The sequence below is a fragment of the Bos indicus x Bos taurus genome, chromosome 1 (assembly GCF_003369695.1).
Source record: "Bos indicus x Bos taurus breed Angus x Brahman F1 hybrid chromosome 1, Bos_hybrid_MaternalHap_v2.0, whole genome shotgun sequence".
Taxonomy (NCBI): domain Eukaryota; kingdom Metazoa; phylum Chordata; class Mammalia; order Artiodactyla; family Bovidae; genus Bos; species Bos indicus x Bos taurus.
The window spans coordinates 69822049-69845031 of record NC_040076.1 but is presented as its reverse complement, the minus strand read 5'-3'; the positions used below and the strand labels follow the sequence as shown (position 1 = coordinate 69845031).

Below are 22983 nucleotides of genomic sequence, written 5' to 3'. Positions count from 1 at the left end.
TGTATAACCTCAGTTTTGTCATTTTAACTATTTTTACATGTGCAGTTCAGTGGCATTAAGTATGTTCACAATGTTGTTCAACCATAGCCAAGGTTTCCAAAATTTTTCATCTCCCCAAAAAGAAATTCAGTGCCTATTAAACAATAATTTCCCTTCCCTACTTCCCCAGCCTTAGCAACTTCTGATCTACTCTCTGTCTCTATGGATTTGCCTATTCTAGTTATTTCATGGGAGTGAAATCATCCAATATATGGTCTTTTGTCTGGCTTATTTCACTTAGCATAATATTTTCAAGGTTCATCTGTGTTGTGTGATGTGTCCAAACTTTATTTTTATGGTAAAATATCTGATTGTACGTATATATCAGATTTTGTTTATCTACTCATTTGTTAATGAACATTTGGATTGTCTCTACCTTTTGACTATTGTGAATAGTGCTGCTACGAATGTTGACACTGAGTCCTTGATTGAAATTCTTTTGGGTTTATACTTAGAAATGGAATTACTGGGCCATATGGTAATTCTATGTTTAACTTTTCAAGGAATTGCCAAATTGTTTTCCACAGCAGCTGTACCATTTTGCATTCCCAGAAATGCATGATATTTCCAATTTTTCCACATCTTTAATGAAATATTTTATTTTTATGCTTTATTATAGATCTTCTAATGGGTATAAAGTGATATATCATTATAGTTTTGATTTTTGTATTTCTTGATGGCTAATGATGTTGAGCATCTTTTCATGTTTATTGATCATTTGACTATCTTCTTTGGAGAAATGTCAAGTCCTTTGCCCATTTTTAAATTGGGTTGTTTGTAGTTTTTTTTAACCCAGAGTTTTGAAGCCCTCTCCACTGTAGGTCACCAGCAGTCAGTCTGCACTTTACAAACTAGAACTACTCTCAACCTTAGAAGACAGACTCTGGTATCAAGGACTGTCCATTTTTAAATTTGGGGTTGATTGGAGGAACTGGGGTTGATTGTGTTGATTGCTCAGCCATAGAGGTCCCTCTGGTCATATTATATCATAAGATAGATGAACCAAAAACTAAAATTAAAAACAAAAGAAGGAGAGGATAGAATTTGAAGTTAATCTAGTTTACTTTTCCTCATTCATCAACTTAACAAATATTTCTTGAGCACTTTATAGGTGACAAGCATTGGCTAGATACTGGGGATATAGTGGTCAATGACACAGATGAGGTTCATGTGGGAGGCAAAATAATGGTCCCCAAAGATGTCCACATCCTAATCCTGGGACCTGTAAAATGTTACCTTACATGGGAAAAGGGACTTGGCAGGTGTGATTTAGTTAAGGATTTTGAGGTGGACAGATTATTCTGGATTATCTGGTGGGCCCAATGTAATCGTATGTCCTTATAAGACGGAGACAGGAGAATTAGAGTGAGAGAAGAGGGAAGCAGAGTTAGAGATTTGAAGACAACAAATAGCTTTGAAGACAGAAGGGGCCATGAGCCAAGAAATGCAGATGACTTATAAAAGCTGGAAAAGGCAAGGAAGCACATTCTCCCCAGAGTCTCTGGAAGGAATGCAGTCTGGCCGACCCCATAACTTTAGGACTTCTGCCTTATAGAACTGTAAGATGGTTGATTGGCCTCATTCTAGACTCTCACTTTATGATCATTCATTATGGCAGCAGTGGGAAGCTGACACAGTTCCTCACTCCTCCATACAGGGCACTGAGGTATAGTGTCAGTGCTGAGTTGGAGTCAGACTCCTGTCAGAGTCCAGTAGCCATGTGACTTGGGACAGAGTTTCTTCATCACTGAGATTCATTTTCCATGTCCGTAGAATGGGGGACAGCAATGTCTGCCTTGCAACATTGTTGTAAGAAGTAGAGATAAATTATATAAACAGTGGGCATTTAGTAGGCTCTTAGTAAGTGGAAGCTATTATTTTTGCCATCACTATTTATTTTCTTTTAAATGCTTTCCTTTAATTAGGCAAGAAAGTGAGAGATCAAAGACGTGGACCTTATTTAAAATTAGAATGTTGGAAGAGGAAGGGATTACAAAATGCTTCCATGGGAGTAATTAGGGGAGATTCTCTTCTAGGGAGCAAGGCAGTGGCCCTGGTTGCCCTTCTCTCTCCCTTCTCCTCTCTGTTAGTCACACTGTCCTGCTGCTCAGCTTCCATGTATCAAACACAAGGATTCACTTCATCCCTTCTTTTTTTTTTTTTTAACTGCCATCAAGTCCTGCTTCCATTTCTCCATCTAAACCCACTCCCAAGAAAGGCCCTTGTTTTGTTTATCTTTCTCAGTCATGACTAAGGTGATTTTGGTTATAGTTGTTCACATTTGGTCATGTTTGCTTTCTTGATGCAGCATTGATAACCCAGTCTAGATTGATTTCCAGTCCTTGGTCATAAATTATAATGTATGTCTCCCTTCTCACAAAGAACAGGCGCCAGCAGCCAGATCTGCTTTGGGTATCTCATTTCCTCTGCCTGTAATAGCTCACTGGCCAGGATGGACACCTTACCCAAGCCAGGAACTGGGATTTGTGACCTAATCAGCCCTGACTCAGAACTGATTGGAACTATATCCATCAATCAGTCAATCAGGACAGTAATAACAGCTATATAAGCTTAGGGGAGGGGGAGGGGGAGGAGAGGAGAGAAGAGCTCAACGGACATGCAAGGAGACGTCTCAATGGCTCTGCAGTCCCATTTTCTAGCCCCTTCCTACAGCTTTACTGTATTTCTGTCTTCAGATTCCATGAAAAAGCACTATGCATATCCTTATGCAGTTAAGATTTCTTTATATGGACCATTTTTAAAGTCTTTATTGAATTTGCTACAGTATTATTTCTGTTTTATATTTTGGTTTTTTGGCCACAAGGCATGTGGGATCTTGGCTCCCCAACCAGAGACTGAACCTGCACACCCTGTATTGGAAGGTGAAGTCTTAACCACTGGACTGCCAGGGAAGTCTCATATCCTTATACATTATACATGGTGTACATACATAGAATATATACCTAAACATAAATATGCACACATATAAAAACATGTATATAAAATATACAAATACATGTTGAAATAAATTTCTAGGCCACTCCTGCTCAGGGTCTCATGTCAGCAAATGAAAATTTAGATAACTTTCATGCCCCTGTAAATGCTCCATTTGACCAGAAATGTAGCATATCCAGTCAACCACCCCCAAATGCACAACCCAGCTCTGAGCACTATACTTATGTTCTTCTTCCTCTCACCACAAATAAGGTTGGCCATGTGGCCCCAGTTAACCAGATATCTTCATTTTTCTTTTCTCTGTTCTATATTCTCTACCCTGTGAAAGCTATCTGCCTTCAGCCCCATTTTGCAGTTCTCTGGACCCTTGTCAATGGAGACTGGCTGCCTCGTGAAGCATTAAATGACATTTGTTTGTATCACCTAAATTGTCTCCTTTAATCATCTGTAATATGCATATACATAAAATTATCAGTTTTCCCTTCAGCCAACTTTAAATGAATTCTGTTATGGCAACAAAGGGTTTCAGCTAATTTAAACATAAATATCTTTGGGGACAGCAAGCTCTAGAATTCCTAGAGGAAAACCATGTAATATAAATGCTGCCATACATCCTCATCTCATTTTATTGCTGAGCCAGAGGCCTAAAAACTTTAATCGTCAATGTCTTACATCATCAAATGCCTTCATCCAGGAGAAGGACTTTGGAAAAGCACACGATGCAATCATGCCAACATCAGACACTGACAAAAGCATCATATCCCTTCTTGATATGTATCCAAAGAGAAGAAAATTTCAGGATGTCCCCAGCTCTGGCAACTCATCTCAATTTCTTTTAGTGTGGAAAAGAAAAGCAATAAAAATTATGCACTCAAAGATTCCTTCTTTCCCTTCCTTCCTTATTTCCTTTTTTCTTTCTTTCTCTATATCTTTCTCTATTCTTACAGGCCCAAGTTAGTCTTAAAAGAGGCACTTCAAGCAAAGATCCCCTCCATGGATGCAGACATTAATGTTCCAAACGCCTTTTGGATTTTATTGTTCCCACGAGGCAACTCACCAAATCAGGCAGTGCTACCAGGTGTTTTGCAGCCAGTCCCTCCTGTCAGTCACTTCAGTTGCTCAGTCGTGTCCAACTCTTTGCGACCCCATGAATCACAGCACACCAGGCCTCCCTGTCCACCACCAGCTCCTGGAGTTCACTCAGACTCACGTCCATCGAGTCAGTGATGCCATCCGGCCATCTCATCCTCTGTCGTCCCCTTCTCCTCCTGCCCCCAATCCCTCCCAGCATCAGAGTCTTTTCCAGTGAGTCAACTCTTCGCATGAGGTGGTCAAAGTACTGGAGTTTCAGCTTTAGCATCAGTCCTTCCAAAGAACACCCAGGGCTGATCTCCTTTAGGATGGACTAGTTGGATCTCCTTGCAGTCCAAGGGACTCTCAAGAGTCTTCTCCAACACCACAGTTCAAAAGCATCAATTCTTCGGAGCTCAGTTTTCTTCACAGTCCAACTCTCACATCCATACTAGTCAATCTAATCACATGGACCACAGCCTTGTCTAACTGAATGAAACTAACCCATGCCCTGTGGGGCCACCCAAGATGGGCGGGTCACGGTGGAGAGGTCTGACAGAATGTGGTCCACTGGAGAAAGGAATGGCAAACTACTTCAGTATTCTTGTCTTGAGAACCCCATGAACACTATGAAAAGACAAAATGATAGGATACTGAAAGAGGAACTCCCCAGGTCGGTAGGTGCCCAATATGCTACTGGAGATCAGTGGAGAAATAACTCCAGAAAGAATGAAGGGATGGAGCCAAAGCAAAAAGAATGCCCAGCTGTGGATGTGACTAGTGATAGAAGCAAGTTCCGATGCTGTTAAGAGCAATATTGCATAGGAACCTGGAATGTTAGGTCCATGAATCAAGGCAAATTGGAAGTGGTCAAATGTAAGGAGATGGCAAGAGTAAACATCGACATTCTCGGAATCAGCGAACTAAAATGCACTGGAATGGGTGAATTTAAATGAGATGACCATTGTATCTACTACTGTGGGCAGGAATCCCTTAGAAGAAATGGAGTAGCCATCATGGTCGACAAAAGAGTCCGAAATGCAGTACTTGGATGCAATCTCAAAAACGACAGAATGATCTCTGTTCATTTCCAAGGCAAACCATTCAATATCACAGTAATCCAAGTCTATGCCCCAATCAGTAATGCTGAAGAAGCTGAAGTTGAACGGTTCTATGAAGACCTACAAGACCTTTTAGAACTAACACCCAAAAAAGATGTCCTTTTCATTATAGGGGACTGGAATGAAAAAGTAGGAAGTCAAGAAACACCTGGAGTAACGGGCAGATTTGGCCTTAGAGTACAGAATGAAGCAGGGCAAAGGCTAATAGAGTTTTGCCAAGAGAACATACTGGTCATAGCAAACACCCTCTTCCAACAACACAAGAGAAGACTCTACACATGGACATCACCAGATGGTCAACACCGAAATCAGATTGATTATATTCTTTGTAGCCAAAGGTGGAGAAGCTCTATACAGTCAGCAAAAATAAGACTGGGAGCTGACTGTGGCTCAGATCATGAACTCCTTATTGCTAAATTCAAACTTAAATTGAAGAAAGTGGGGAAAACCACTAGACCAATCAGGTATGACCTAAATCAAATCCCTTATGATTATACAGTGGAAGTGAGAAATAGATTTAAGGGACTAGATCTGCTAGATAGAGTGATGAACTATCTGGTGAACTAGTTCATGAACTAACAAACTATGGATGGAGGTTCACGACATTGTACAGGAGACAGGAATCAAGACCATTCCCAAGAAAAAAAATGCAAAAAAGCAAAATTGCTGTCTGAGGAGGCCTTACAAATAGCTGTGAAAAAAAGAGAAATGAAAAACAAAGGAGAAAAGGAAAGATATACCCATTTGAATGCAGAGTTCCAAAGAATAACAAGGAGAGATAAGAAAGCCTTCCTCAGTGATCAGTCAAAGAAATAGAGGAAACCAATAGAACAGGAAAGACTAGAGATCTCTTCAAGAAAATAAAGAGATACCAAGGGAATATTTCATGCAAAGATGGGCTCAATACAGGACAGAAATGGTGTGGACCTAACAGAAGCAGAAGACATTAAGAAGAGGTGGCAAGAATACACAGAAGAACTGTACAAAAAAGATCTTCACGACCCAGATGATCACAATGGTGTGATCACTCACCTAGAGCAAGGCATCCAGGAATGTGAAGTCAAGTGGGCCTTAGGAAGCATCACTATGAACAAAGGTAGTGGAGGTGATGGAACTCTGGTTGAGCTATTTCAAGTCCTAAAAGATGATGCTGTGGAAGTGCTGCACTCAATATGCCAGCAAATTTGGAAAACTCAGCAGTGGCCACAGGACTGGAAAAGGTCAGTTTTCATTCCAATCCCAAAGAAAGGCAATGCCAAAGAATGCTCAAACTACCACACAATTGCACTCATCTCACACTAGCTAGTAAAGTAATGCTCAAAATTCTCCAAGCCAGGCTTCAACAATATGTGAACCAAGAGCTTCCAGATGTTCAGGCTGGATTTACAAAAGGCAGAGGAACCAGAGATCAAATTGCCAACATCTGTTGGACCATCAAAAAAGCAAGAGAATTCCAGAAAAACATCTATTTCTGCTTTATTGACTATGCCAAAACCTTTGACTGTATGGATCACAACAAACTGTGGAAAATTCTGAAAGACATGGGAATACCCAACCATCTGACCTGCCTCTTGAGAAATCTGTATGCAGGTCAAGAAGCAACAGTTAGAACCGGACATGGAACAATAGACTGGTTCCAAATAGGAAAAGGAGTATGTCAATGAGGCTGTATATTGTCACCCTGCTTATTTAACTTATATGCAGAGTACATCATGAGAAACGCTGGGCTGGATGAAGCACAAGCTGGAATCCAGATTGCTGGGAGAAATACCAATAACCACAGATGTGCAGATGACACCACCCTTATGGCAAAAAGTGAAGAAGAACTAAAAAGCCTTGTCATGAAAGTGAAAGAGGAGAGTGAAAAAGTTGGCTTACAGCTCAACATTCAGAAAACTAAGATCATGGCATCCTGTCCCATCACTTCATGGCAAATAGATGGGGAAACAGTGGCTGACTTTATTTTTGGGGGCTCCAAAATCACTGCAGATGGTGATTGCAGCCACGAAATTAAAAGACGCTTACTGCTTGGCAGGATAGTTATGACCAACCTAGATAGCATATTAAAAAGCAGAGACATTACTTTTCCAACAAAGGTCCGTGTAGTCAAGGCTATGGTTTTTCCAGTAGTCATGTATGGATGTGAGAGTTGGACTATAAAGAAAGCTGAGTGCAAAAGAATTGATGCTTTTGAACTGTGGTGTTGGAGAAGACTTTTGTGAGTCCCTTGAACTGCAACGAGATCCAACCAGTCCTTCCTAAAGGAGATCAGTCCTGAGTGTTCATTGGAAAGACTGATATTGAAGCTGAAACTCTAATACTTTGGCCACCTGATGCGAAGAACTGACTCATTTGAAACGACCCTGATGCTGGGAAAGATTGAAGGTGGGAGGAGAAGGAGACAACAGAGGATGAGATGGTTGAATGGCATCACCAACTCAATGGATATGAGTTTGGGTAAAGTCCGGGAGTTGGTGATGGACAGGGAGGCCTGGTGTGCTGCAGTTCATGGGGTTACAAAGAGTCGGACACAACTGAGAGACTGAAGTGAACTGAACTGAACTGAAGCAAGATAATCAAGGCTTCAACCGTATTTCCTGAACACAGCACAAAAGAATAGGGACATGATTAACATAGAGAAATCAATTGCACTCCCCCCCATACTGTGGCCTCCCATAAATGCTATTATAGCACTTATGTTGCTGTCTTATTGTTTATTTTCATGCCTGTCTCCCTCTGATAGTGAACTACATGTAGTCAGGGTCATTACACGTTACACAAGAAAAGTGTGAATATGTTTTCTGTGTTAAATAAAAATTTTAAAAAATTACAGAGAAGGCTGAGATCCTCTTTGACCTACTTTTTGTTTAGCATTCCTGAAACCACTCACCTCAGACTTGATTTGAACCCATATGCCACTGTTGTTGTTGTTCAGCCGCTTAGTTGCATCTGACTCTTTGTGACCCCATGGACTGTAGCACATCAGGCTTCCCTGTCTATCACCATCTCCTGGAGCTTGCTCAAACTCATGTCCATTGTGTTGGTAGTAGCATCCAACCATCTGGTCCTCTGTCATCCCCTTCTCCTCCTACCTCAATCTTGCCCAGCATCAGGGTCTTTTCTAATGAGTCGACTCTTTGCATCAGGTGGCCAAAGTATTGGAGCTTCAGCTTTGGCATCAGTCCTTCCAATGAATATTCAGGGTTGATTTCCTTTAGGATGGACTGGTTTGATCTCCTTGCAGTCCAAGGGACTCTCAAGAGTCTTCTCCAACACCACAGTTTACTAGCATCAATTCTTCAGTGCTCAGCCTTATTTATGGTCCAACTCTCACATCCATACATAACTACTGGAAAAACTATAGCTTTTACTAGACAGACCTTTGTTAGCAAAGTCTCTGCTTTTTAATATACTGTCTAGGTTGGTCATAGATTTTCTTCCAAGGAGCAAGTGTCTTTTAATTTCATGGCTGCAGCCACCATCTGCAGTGATTTTGGAGCCCAGAAAATGAAGTGTGTCACTATTTCTATTGTTTCCTCATCCATTTGCCACGAAGTGATGGGACCAGATGCCATGATCTTAGTTTACTGAATGTTGAGTTTTAAGCCAACTTTTTCACTCTCCTCTTTCACCTTCATCAAGAGGCTCTTTAGTTCTTCTTTGCTTTCTGCCATAAGGGTGGTATCATCTGCATATCTGAGGTTATTAATATTTCTCCTGGCAATCTTGATTCCAGTTTGTGCTTCATCCAGCTCGGCGTTTTGTGTGATGTACTCTGCATATAAGTTAAATAAGCAGGGTGACAATATACAGCCTTGATGTACTCTTTTCCCAACTTTCAGCCAGTCCACTGTTCCATGTCCAGTTCTAACAGTTGCTTCTTGACCTGCATACAGGTTTCACAGGAAACCCGTACTGGGTCTTGAACCCATGAGACCAGGACTCAAAGCCAGCCAAAACCCACAGTCTTCCTTTCAACTGAGATCACACACCTAATTTCAGAACCTAATGAACCTCAGCTTCTTGCTTTCTCATCACAGAAAGAATTCATTGAGAAACAAAGTGATAGGTAAGACGTGGATTTATTTAGAGAGAAACACACCCCACAGATAGGAGCATGGGTCATTGCAGGGGGTGAGTGCAACCTTAAAATGTGGTGTGGTTAGCTTTTATGGTCTGGGTAGTTTCACAGGTTAATGAGTGGGAAGATTATTCCAACTATTTTGGGGAAAGGGTGGAGAGTTCCAGAAATTGGGCCATGGCCCATTTTTTGATCTCTGCTGGTTGGCGTTGGAACTGTCATGGCACCTATGGGTATCACTTAGCTTGCTGATGTGTTACAGTGAGTGTATACTGAGTCTCAAGGTCTAGTGGAAGTAGACCTGTCTGTCACCTTGGACTCATTTGGTTCTAATCAGTTTATGTTGTGTCCTTGGGCTATGCCATTCTTTCAAAGGTCATGTCCTGCCTCATTGCCTCCTGTTTCATCCCCAATCCAAGTTTTCTCCTGGGGTGTAACCTGAGTTAGCAGGATGAATGGAGATATTTTTCTATGTATTTCAAATGAGTGTCATACATATATTTAGCTTATGCAAATTTAATTTCAGCCAAAACAGAACAAAACAAACAAGACTCTGAAATGGTAATTTAACTAGTGCCATTCCACATACTGAGTCAATGGCCTGGAGAAGTGTGAGATGAATGGCAGAATCCTTCAGTTAAACCCAGATCCCTCCGCTGTCCTGGTGCTTCTTTTGGTGTGACCATTTCACCACCCTTGAGGACGATTTTAAATATTTTCAAGGGTATTTCTTTTTTAAAAAATTATTGTTTATTTTTGACGGCACAGAGTCTTGGTTGCTGTGTGTGGGCTTTCTCTAGTTGCGGTGAGCAGGGGCTACTGTCTGCAGTCGTGATGCTTGGGCTTCTTCTGTTGCAGAGCACAGACACTAGGGTGCATGGGCTCGGTAGTTGTGGTGCATGGGCTTAGTTGCCCTGAGGCAGGTGGAATCTTCCCAGACCAGGAATCAAACCCATGTCCCCTGCATTGGCAGATTGATTGCCAACCACTGGACCACCAGGGAAGTCCTTCAGAGGTTATTTCTGATAATACTTGATTTTTGCTTTAGACATTAACTTTTGGATCCAATCCGTATAAGAGGTATACTATATACACTCTTTCAGGCTCCATGTCATACCATGATGCCAGTGCCAGACCTGAAACACAGCAATAAAGTGAATTCCTCTATCAGGACCCACAAAATGCAGGCTGCCCAGTGGCCCAGCCCTCAAATCTAAGCTTAAGTCAGCAGCACTTACAGGAAAGGCCTCACTGCCAAGGAAACCTAATACCAATTTCAGTCCTCCAGCTCAGATTTAGTTGGTTTATCCAACCCTAGAAAATAGAGCCTACTAGCCAATCATGCCTTGTTTCCACATTGCTGCTTCTAACACAAAATTTGCTCTTGTCAAAAATCCCTGGGAAGAGCCCTCCACTGCTGGTGAGGCCCTGTGGATTCCCCAGCCCATGGATTGCTTTCCCCTGAATAAAGGAAAGAACACTAACTTGTTTTTGCTTTTTTTAAAAAAATATTTACTTATTTGATTGTGCTGGGTCTTAGTTGCACGGGGAGAATCTTCCATCTTCCTTGAGGCATGCAGGCTCTTTAATTGTAGTATGCAGTCTCTTAGTTTTGGCATGTGGGATGCAGTTCCCTGACCAGAGATTGAACCCTGGCCCCCTACGTTGGGAGCTCAGACTCTTAGCCACTGGAAGCCACTGGACTTCCACCAGGGAAGTCCCAATTGTTTTAGTTTAGTCATTTGACTCTAGGAATGAATGCCCTTTAATTTTTTAGGACAGAGGAAAGGAAACTAGGGAGGATCCTGGAGTGGTGGTACCTTACAAAAGAAGAAAATCCTGGCTACAGATTATTCTGAGTAATGGCATTTCTGACTTTGTTGAGATGATATCCAGAAGGAACAACCACTCTGCTTATATGTAATATGAGTCTTAAACGGTCACCATTTGGAGGCTACCCTTCAAAGCAGCAAGTGTGGGCTTTCTGTTTTGAACATGGTATCATGCTAACAGGGCCCCCATCAGCAGTAAATACCAATGCGCTGACCCCTGTCCACATGAACTCCATGGTTACAAAACCTGACTTGAGCCAGCTATACTTTCCCTTCCACAAATGCACTTTAAAGAGAACCAGTCTGGCTCTTTTCTTTAAAAACCAGGGGAACTTTGGTCCTTACTCTCTTTACTACATTCTTAGGGGGCCTGGTCTCCTGGCAGGTACTTGGTGTTTTAAGGGTCCTGATTTGGTGATTGCTATCAACAAATCTCTCCTACCCACCAGCTCTTCCTTAACCCAGAGTTTCCCTTTACTGTCAGACTTACTGTCTTTTGGATATTCGGGGCAATGATTCCTGCAATGGGGATTTCCTTTCAAGGAAGAGAAGAAAAGTGGATGGCTGATTCTCACAATGTTAAAGATTGTCCTGGAACAAATAAAAATAGAAAGATTGTCCTGGAGTTGCACAACCAGCTCAGAACTGCCAGATAATATCCAGTCAGATCTAACCTTCCACAGGAAACAGCTGCGTTAGGAGAACATGCTAGCTCCTGCCCAGCTGTTCCGGGGGCGAGGCAGAGCTGGGCTGAGACCCTGTAGCTAAGTACCCACTGTGTAAGCCTTTTAGCCCAGCAAAGGCCCAGCAGAGTTGTTCATCCCTTCTAAGCAGGACAGAAAATAGGGATTAGAAGGGCTGGCTCCTAGAAATTATCTAATCCAGCATGTCATTTTAGGGTTTTTTTTTTTTCAATCATTCAATAAACAAATTAAGAATTTGAGGCTCCAAAAGTGGAAGTGTCTGATTCAAGATCATGCATTTGCATTACTGGCAGAGAGGAAATGAGAGCTCAAGTCTTCTGACTTCTCATTCAGTGTCCATGCCTCAACATTGTGCTTTGGAAGCCCTGAGTGAAACAAAATTAAGCCTTGTTCTTTAGCACTAGACATCTGAGCCTTTAATATGCTAATAAAGTCTTCAGACTTTCTCAAACTTTTTTGACTGGATTACTTTTTAATACAGTTTCCTATTTACATTTACAAAAGAGGATTAGAGGGAGGATTCCTCATAACAGTTGAGGAAATGCTGCCCTAGCCATGCAGTTACTGTTAAGTGCTACACTAAATAATTATTTACACATAATCCCTACAAGCCACATTATGCAGCGCTGATGCTGAAACACAGGATAATGAGCCAATGGCAAACATCATCTGTCATTCTAAAGCAGCCCTGAGCTCTGCATCTCCAAATGCAGTAGTGTGTGTGTTGGGGGAGGGGGAATATGGGCAGGACCGGGGCTAATGGTCAGTTCTTCTTTGACGTGCAGTCAGTTCAGTATATTGGATTTAGGGCTGTTCAGCCTCCATTCAGCATGCATGGTTGTGCTTCTGAGATGTGTCCTAGGTCCTTGCCCTCAAGGAGGTCAGTCTAGTAGGGGAACCAGCACATGAAGGAGTGAGCACTGTGATAATGCAATGACAGGGACTGTACAAGATACTGAGGAGGGAGAGAGTGAAAGTTAGGCCTGGAGACACGGGTGGTGACTAAACAACTTCCCAGAGGGGTCCTTTCCACTGGGTGTTAAAGGTCAAGTAGGAATTCACTAGATGGATGAATGGGGTGAGGAAGAGAAAAGACAGCATATTAAAAAGCAGAGACATTACTTTGCCAACAAAAGTCTGTCTAGTAAAAGCTATGGTTTTTCCAGTAGTCACATATAGATATGAGAGTTGGGCCATAAAGAAAACTGAGCGCCGAAGAATTGATGCTTTTGAACTGTGGTGTTGGAGAAGACTCTTGAGAGTCCCTTGGACTGTAAGGAGATCAAACCAGTCAATCCTAAAGGAGATCAGTCCTGAATATTCATTGAAAGGACTGATGCTGAGGCTGAAACTCCAATACTTTGGCCACCTGATGCAAAGAACTGACTCATTGAAAAAGACCCTGATGCTGAGAAAGATTGAAGGCGGGAGGAGAAGGGGATGACAGAGGATGAGATGGTTGGATGGCATCACCGACTTGATGGCCATGAGTTTGAGCAAACTCTGGGAGCTGGTAATGGACAGGGAGGCCTGGTGTGCCACAGTCCATGGGGTTGCAAAGAGTCAGACATGACTGAGCGACTGAACTGAACTGAACACAGGCCAAGAGGAGAGAAACAACATGGGTTTGGGGGCAGTGAGGTCATTGAGTAGTGAGAAGAGGGGTATTATGGGGTATCTGGCCAGGACCTGAGTATGAATAGCCTTCCGCAACATGCTGAGGTGTTTGGACATCATCTGTGGATAACTGAAGGCATTAGGCCAGTCTCACTCTGTAATTACCAACCATTCTGTGACCATGAGGAAAGCCAGGGGCCTTTCAGATCAGACCAAGATTCCAAACTGCCTTGTCAGCAGATAGCCTTGAGTGTGGGGCTTCAGAAGAAAGGGGTTAGGTGGGGCTGAGTTTTATAATAGCCTTTTCTACTACAGACAATTTTAAAATGGAAGCTACCTGCAACTTAGAGAAGAGACACTTTTTGAGAAGGAAGACTTTAGAGTTAAATCTATCCTTATATCTCTTTTTTATGGTGAAGTGAAAGTTGCTCAGTCGTGTCCGACTCTGTGACCCCATGGAATTCTCCAGGCCAGAATACTGGAGTGGGTAGCTTTTCCCTTCTCCAGGGGATCTTCCCAACCCAGGGATCAAACCCAGGTCTCCCGCATTGCAGGCAGATTCTTTACCAACTGAGCTATCAGGGAAGCCCAAGAATACTGGAGTGGGTAGCCTATCCCTTCTCCAGCAGATTTTCCCGAGCCAGGAATCCAACCGGGGTCTCCTGAATTGCAGGCAGATTCTTTACCAACTGAGCTATGAGGTGATATAGCCAAAAGTATCAGAAGTAGAATGGATGAGACCCTGTGTGTCCTGAATCTAAGACCAGGACTTTTTTTTTATATATATATAATTTGCAGTTAAGTTAGCCAAGTCAAGAGGAGCTTATCATCGAACTTGTGCCAGTTTGTTTATTCAGCATCACTTATTCACTCTCCTCTATAAACCTGGTTTTAGAGACTGAGGATTCGTGTATGACAAGTACCTGTCTTAGAGGAGCCCAAATCAAAGGTGAGGATATCAGGCCATGGGAGGCTCTCATGGCTCTGAGGACTGACAGCATGTTGAGGGAAACAGGACCGTGTAGCTCAACAGGAAAACACAGTCACAAGGATAGCCTTGCCACAGCCCTTGCCTGTCACACCAATTCCATTTCCTCAACAGTACTATTCCAACAATCCCTACCTTTGTGGATCTCACACACAATGCTTTTTCCCATCTTCATGCCTTTGCTACTGCTTCTCCTTCCCAATGCCCTGAGATGCAGTCTGTCCCTTTTTAAACCCTCCTTCACCAGGTTAGTGCCTGCTTTTTAATCATCTAAGATCCTCCTGACTCCCATGCTGGTTAAGTTCTGCCGTCTGTGCTCCTGGGATGCCCCTTCCATAAAATGATTACTCTTTTACCACATCAGTTGAGTTCAGTCACTCAGTCGTGTCCGATTCTTTGCGACCCCAGGGACTGCAGCACTCCAAGCCGCCCTATCCATCACCAGCTCCCGGAGTTTGTCCAAATTCATGTCCATTGAGTCAGTGGTGCCATCCAACCATCTCATCCTCTGTCGTATCCTTCTGCTCCCACCCTCAATCTTTCCCAGCATCAGGGTCGTTTCAAATGAGTCAGTTCTTTGCATCAGGTGGCCAAAGTATTGGAGTTTCAGCTTCAATATCAGTCCTTCCAATGAACACCCAGGGCTGATCTCCTTTACGATGGACTGGTTGGATCTCCTTGCAGTCCAGGGGACTCTCAAAAGTCTTCTCCAACACTACAGTTCAAAAGCATCAATTCTTCTGCACTCAGCTTTCTTTATAGTCCAACTCTCACATCCATACATGACCACTGGAAAAACCATAGCCTTGACTACATGGACTTTTGTTGACAAAGTAATGTCTCTGCTTTTTAATATGCTGTCTAGGTTGGTCATAACTTTCCTGCCAAGCAGTAAGCGTCTTTTAATTTTGTGGCTGCAATCACCATCTGCAGTGATTTTGGAGCCCCCAAAAATAAAGTCAGCCACTGTTTCCACTGTTTCCCCATCTATTTGCCATGAAGTGATGGGACAGGATGCCATGATCTTCGTTTTCTGAATGTTGAGCTTTAAGCCAACTTTTTCACTCTCCACTTTCACTTTCATCAAGAGGCTTTTGAGTTCCTCTTCACTTTCTGCCATAAGGGTGGTGTCATCTGCATATCTGTGGTTATTGGTATTTCTCCCAGCAATCTGGATTCCAGCTTGTGCTTCATCCAGCCTAGCATTTCTCATGATGTACTCTGCATATAAGTTAAATAAGCAGGGTGACAATATACAGCCTTGACGTACTCCTTTTCCTATTGGGAGCAGTCTGTTCTTCCATGTCCGGTTCTAACTGTTGCTTTTTGACCTGCATACAGATTTCTCAAGAGGCAGGTCAGATTGTTTGGTATTCCCATCTCTTTCAGAATTTTCCACAGTTTGTTGTGATCCACACAGTCAAAGGCTTTGGCATAGGCAATAAAGCAGAAGTAGATGTTTTTCTGGAACTCTCTTGCTTTTTCGATGGTCCAATGGATATTGGCAATTTGATCTCTGATTCCTCTGCCTTTTGTAAATCCAGCTTGAACATGGTTCACATACTGCTGAAGCCTGCCTTGGAGAATTTTGAGCGTTACTTTACCAGCGTGTGAGATGAGTGCAATTGTGCGGTAGTTTGAGCATTCTTTGGCATTGCCTTTCTTTGGGATTGGAATGAAAACTGACCTTTTCCAGTCCTGTGGCCACTGCTGAGTTTTCCAGATTTGCTGGCATATTGAGTGCAGCACTTTCACAACATCATTTTTCAGGACTTGAAATAGCTCAACCAGAATTCCATCACTTCTACTAGCTTTGTTCATAGTGATGCTTCCTAAGGTCCACTTGACTTCACATTCCAAGATGCCTGGTTCTAGGTGAGAGATCACACCATCATGATCATCTGGGTTGTGAAGATCTTTTTGTACAGTTCTTCTATGTATTCTTGCCACCTCTTCTTAATATCTTCTGCTTCTGTTAGGTCCATACCATTTCTGTCCTTTATTGAGCCCATCTTTGCATGAAATGTTCCCTTAGTATCTCTAATTTTCTTGAAGAGATCTCTAGTCTTTCCCATTCTATTGTTTTCCTCTATTTCTTTGCACTGATCACTGAGGAAGGCTTTCTTATCTCTCCTTACTATTCTTTGGAACTCTGCATTCAAATGGGTATATCTTTCCTTTTCTCCTTTGTTTTTCATTTCTCTTCTTTTCACAGCTATTTGTAAGGCCTCCTCAGACAGCCATTTTGCTTCTGTGCATTGTTTTTTCTTCCAGATGGTCTTGAACCCTGTCTCCTGTACAATGTCATGAAGCTCTGCCCATTGTTCTTCAGGCACTGTCTATCGGATCTAGTCCCTTAAATCTATTTCCCACTTCCACTGTATAATCATAAGGGATTGACTATGCCAAAGCCTTTGACTGTGTGGATCACAATAAACTGTGGAAAATTCTGAAAGAGATGGCAATACCAGACCACCTGACCTGCCTCTTGAGAAACCTGTATGCAGGTCAGGAAGCAACAGTTAGAACTGGACATGGAATAACAGACTGGTTCCAAACAGGAAAAGGAGTACGTCAAGGCTGTATATTTTCACCCTGCTTATTTAACTTATATGCAGAGTACATCATGAGAAACACTGGGCTGGATGAAGCACAAGCTGGAATCCAGATTGCTGGGAGAAATACCAATAACCACAGATAAGCAGATGACACCACCCTTATGACAGAAAGTGAAGAAGAACTAAAGAGCTTGTGATGAAAGTGAAAGAGGAGAGAGAAAAAGTTGGCTTAAAGCTCAACATTCAGAAAACTGAGATCATGGCATCCAGTCTCATCACTTCATGGCAAATAGATGGGGAAACAGTGGAAACAGTGGCTGACTTTATTTTGGGGGGCTCCAAAATCACTGCAGATGGTGATTGCAGCCACGAAATTAAAAGACGCTTACTGCTTGGCAGAAAAGTTATGACCAACCTAGACAGCATATTAAAAGCAGAGAGAGAAGGCAGCGGTGGCGGCAGTGACAACGGCGGCTCTGGAGGCTGCAGTCCCGGTCCTGGCTTCGGCCCCAGCCCCACCATGGTGACGCTTGCTGAGCTGCTGGTGCTCCTGGCCACCCTCCTGGCCACGGCCTTGGGCTACTTCATCAGCATTGACGCACATGCAGAGGAGTGCTTCTTCGAGTGGGTCACCTTGGGCACCAAGATGGGCCTCATCTTCGAGGTGGCCGAGGACGGCTTCCTGGACATCAACATGGAGATTACAGGACCTGATAATAAAGGAATTTATAAAGGAGACCGGGAGTCCAGTGGGAAATACACATTTGCTGCTCACATGGATGGAACATATAAGTTTTGTTTTAGCAACAGGATGTATACCATGACTCCAAAGATAGTGATGTTCACCATTGATATTGGGGAAGTCCCCAAAGGACAAGACATGGAAACAGAAGCTCACCAGAACAAGCTAGAAGAAATGATTAATGAGCTCACAGTGGTGATGACAGCTGTGAAGCATGAACAGGAATACATGGAAGTTCAAGAGAGAATACACAGAGCAATCAATGACAACACAAACAGCAGAGTGGTCCTTTGGTCCTTCTTTGAAGCTCTTGTTCTAGTTGCCATGACACTGGGACAAATCTACTACCTGAAGAGATTCTTCGAAGTCCGGAGGGTTGTTTAAAAGCCTTTTCCCCATAATCCCAAATTCATAATTCACTGTTTACCAAACATCTTGGTCATAATAATGTCATTAGTTTCTATGTTTTTATTTTCTGAACTGTATCTTCACAGCTTGTTTCTTTGTGATTAATAGATATTGGGGGAAAACACTTTTTTAGGAAAGCTATAGTGAAAATTTGACATTTGATTGGCATAAATTCATATTTGAATTCTGCCTCCATTATACAGGCCCTCCCAAAGCTCAAACACTGTAAGCCAGATATAGGTGTAGAGTCCTTAGGTTTCTTTCCTTTTATTTTCATTATAAAATACAGTTTGTTCAGGATAGTACTTTACTAAAATGACTCTCTTCTTGGGATCCCTTATCCTGCAGTTCAGGTCACTAGAAAGATTCATTTTGTTGAGAAACAACAATCTGAATCTTGACACTTTCTATCCAGCTTGATGGTAGAGCTCTGTAACTAGAGTATGTGACCAGGTTGGTACTTTTATACTTTGTCTATCTTATTTTTGCTTTAAAGATATGACTTAAACCAACAACCTTTACCCACTCCTCCAAAGTTTCACTTTGAACCTTAGAAGTCAGTCACCTCCACTTAAAATTGTTGACACAAGCAGCTAATAACCATTTTTTGGTTTCTGCCTAACCTTGTAAGAAGTCTATTAAAGCCATTTCTCTTGGGAGTTTTAGCAAATGGTAGCTCTTTTTCTTTCTATGATGGCGCATCCACCTTTTCTACTCTTGGCATGTAGGAGGTATGCATTCATGTAACTGGAAAAATCTGGATTTCTGATGCCAAAGGGTTAAAGCCTCTTGGATTTCTTTGCAGTGACATACAGCCACTATTTTATTTTTGATCAGTGGCATTTTGGCCACTGTTTAATTAGGGTACTGAATATCACTGTCAGTACTAGGGTTTTTGTTTTTCTTGGGTCTTTCTTTTTTGGCACATGTGAATTTTGTTTTGTGTAGAACGAAACGACTTTCTTTTGGTCTCTGATGATGGGTTTAAAAATCAAGGAGCATCTGGTTTTATTGTGGGGATGATCCAGGATTATGTTGTGACTGATGTATATTGGTTACTTGTACATTTTTTTTTTTTTTGATCTTTACAAGGGGAAAACTACAAGTAACGAGTTTTGTATAATTAAATTTATTACAGGTTTTCATGTTCAGGGTACACAATTTTTCAACCTTGGGTGAAAATACTAGCAACAGTTTAAGGTAACTGAGTTTTACCTGAGGACAACTGTTGCATGCCAATTTGTGTGTGTGTGTGTGTGTGTGCAAAAACTTCAAAATTGAGTTAAAAGATGTAAATTTAAAATTGGTTGTGTATCTGATCTGCCCCAGGTTCAGTAAATAAACAGTTCTTTTTAAAAACAAACAAACAAAAAAACACATTAAAAAGATCATACACCATGACCAAGTGGGCTTTATCCCAGGGATGCAAGGATTCTTCAATATCCACAAATCAGTGTAATACACCACATTAACAAATTGAAAAATAAAAGTCATATGATTATCTCAATAGATGCAGAGAAAGCCTTTGACAAAATTCAACATCCATTTATGATAAAAACACTCCAGAAAGCAGGAATAGAAGGAACATACCTCAACATAATAAAAGCTATATATGACAAACCCACAGCAAACATTATCCTCAATGGTGAAAAATTGAAAGCATTTCCTCTAAAGTCAGGAACAAGACCAGGGTGCTCACTCTCACCACTACTATTCAATATAGTTTTGGAAGTTTTGGGCACAGCAATCAGAGCAGAAAAAGAAATAAAAGGAATCCAAATTGGAAAAGAAGAAGTAAAACTCTCACTGTTTGCAGATGACATGATCCTCTACATAGAAAACCCTAAAGACTCCACCAGAAAACTACTAGAGCTAATCAATGAATATAGTAAAGTTGCAGGATATGAAATCAACACACAGAAATCCCTTGCATTCCTATACACTAATAATGAGAAAATAGAATGAGAAATTAAGGAAACAATTCCATTCACCATTGCAACGAAAAGAATAAAATACTTAGGGATATATATACATAAAGAAACTAAAGACCTATATATAGAAAACTATAAAACACTGATGAAAGAAATCAAAAAGGACACTAATAGATGGAGAAATATACCATATTCATGGATCAGAAGAATCAATTGAGTGAAAATGAGTATACTACCCAAGGCAATCTATAGATTCAATGCAATCCCTATCAAGTTACCAACGGTATTTTTCACAGAGCTAGAACAAATAATTTCACAATTTGTATGGAAATACAAAAACCTTGGATAGCCAAAGCAATCTTAAGAAGAATGGAACTGGAGGAATCAACCTGCCTAACTTCAGGCTCCACTACAAAGCCACAGTCATCAAGACAGTATGGTACTGGCACAAAGACAGAAATATAGATCAATGGAACAAAATAGAAAGCCCAGAGATAAACCCACGCACCTAAGGACACCTTATCTTTGACAAAGGAGGCAAGGATATACAATGGAGAAAAAACAATCTCTTTAACAAGTGGTGCTGGGAAAACTGGTCAACCACTTGTAAAAGAATGAAACTAAACACTTTCTAACACCACCAGATCAGATCAGATCAGATCAGTCGCTCAAACGTGTCTGACTCTTTGTGACCCCATGAACTGCAGTACACCAGGCTTCCCTGTCCATCACCAACTCCTGGAGTTCACAGAGACTCATGTCCATCGAGTCAGTGATGCCATCCAGCCATCTCATCCCCTCTCATCCCCTTCTCCTCTTGCCCCCAATCCCTCCCAGCATCAGTCTTTTCCAGTGAGTCAACTCTTCGCATGAGGTGGCCAAAGTACTGGAGTTTCAGCTTTAGCATCATTCCTTCCAAAGAGATCCCAGGGCTGATCTCCTTCAGAATGGACTGGTTGGATCTCCTTGCAGTCCAAGGGACTCTCAAGAGTGTTCTCCAACACCGCAGTTCAAAAGCATCAATTCTTCAGCGCTCAGCCTTCTTCACAGTCCAACTCTCACATCCATACATGACCACAGGAAAAACCATAGCCTTGACTAGACGGACTTTTCTTGGCAAAGTAACGTCTCTGCTTTTGAATATGCTATCTAGATTGGTCATAACTTTCCTTCCAAGGAGTAAGCGTCTTTTAATTTCATGGCTGCAGTCACCATCTGCCGTGATTTTGGAGCCCAGAAAAAGAAAGTCTGACACTGTTTCCACTGTTTCCCCATTTATTTCCCATGAAGTGATGGGACCGGATGCCATGATCTTAGTTTTCTCAATGTTGAGCTTTAAGCCAACTTTTTCACTCTGCTCTTTCACTTTCATCAAGAGGCTTTTTAGTTCCTCTTCACTTTCTGCCATAAGGGTGGTGTCATCTGCATACCTGAGGTTATTGATATTTCTCCCGGCAATCTTGATTCCAGCTTGTGTTTCTTCCAGTCCAGCGTTTCTCATGATGTACTCTGCATAGAAGTTAAATAAACAGGGTGAAAATATACAGCCTTGATGTACTCCTTTTCCTATTTGGAACCAGTCTGTTGTTCCATGTCCAGTTCAGACTGTTGCTTCCTGACCTGCATGTAGGTTTCTCAAGAGGCAGATCAGGTGGTCTGGTATTCCCATCTCTTTCAGAATTTTCCACGGTTTATTGTGATCCACACAGTCAAAGGTTTTGTCATAGTCAATAAAGCAGAAATAGATGTTTTTCTGGAACTCTCTTGCTTTTTCCATGATCCAGCGGATGTTGGCAATTTGATCTCTGGTTCCTCTGCCTTTTCTAAAACCAGCTTGAACATCTGGAAGTTCACAGTTCACATATTGCTGAAGCCTAGCTTGGAGAATTTTGAGCATTACTTTACTAGCGTGTGAGATGAGTGCAATTGTGCGGTAGTTTGAGCATTCTTTGGCATTGCCTTTCTTTGGGAAAGAAAACTGACCTTTTCCAGTCCTGTGGCCACTGCTGAGTTTTCCAAATTTGCTGACATATTGAGTGCAGCACTTTCACAACATCATTTTTCAGGATTTGGAATAGCTCAACTGGAATTCCATCACCTCCACTAGCTTTGTTCGTAGTGATGCTTTCTAAGGCCCACTTGACTTCACATTCCAGGATGTCTGGCTCTAGGTGAGTGATCACACCATCATGATTATCTGGGTCATGAAGATCTTTTTTGTACAATTCTTCTGTGTATTCTTGCCATCTCTTCTTAATATCTTCTGCTTCTGTTAGGTCCATACCATTTCTGTCCTTTATCGAGCCCATCTTTGCATGAAATGTTCCTTTGGTATCTCTGATTTTCTTGAAGAGATCTCTAGTCTTTCCCATTCTGTTGTTTTCCTCTATTTCTTTGCATTGATTGCTGAAGAAGGCTTTCTTATCTCTTCTTGCTATTCTTTGAAACTCTACCTTCAGATGTTTATATCTTTCCTTTTCTCCTTTGCTTTTCACTTCTCTTCACAGCTATTTGTAAGCCCTCCCCAGACAGCCATTTTGATTTTTTGCATTTCTTTTCCATGGGGATGGTCTTGATCCCTGTCTCCTGTACAATGTCACGAACCTCATTCCATAGTTCATCAGGCACTCTATCTATCAGATCTAAGCTCTTAAATTTATTTCTCACTTCCACTGTATAATCATAAGGGTTTTGATTTAGGTCATACCTGAATGGTCTAGGGGTTTTCCCTACTTTCTTCAATTTAAGTCTGAATTTGGCAATAAGGAGTTCATGGTCTGAGCCACAGTCAGCTCCTGGACTTGTTTTTGCTGACTGTATAGAGCTTCTTCACCTTTGGCTGCAAAGAATATAATCAATCTGATTTCGGTGTTGACCATCTGGTGATGTCCATGTGTAGAGTCTTCTCTTGTGTATTTGGAAGAGGGTGTTTGTTA

At 41.8% G+C, this 22983-nt stretch overlaps 1 pseudogene; it reads left to right on the top strand.

Moving 5' to 3' along the window:
* Positions 1–17454: 17454 nt before the first annotated feature.
* LOC113898832 lies at positions 17455–18136 on the top strand (annotated as a pseudogene).
* Positions 18137–22983: the final 4847 nt, after the last annotated feature.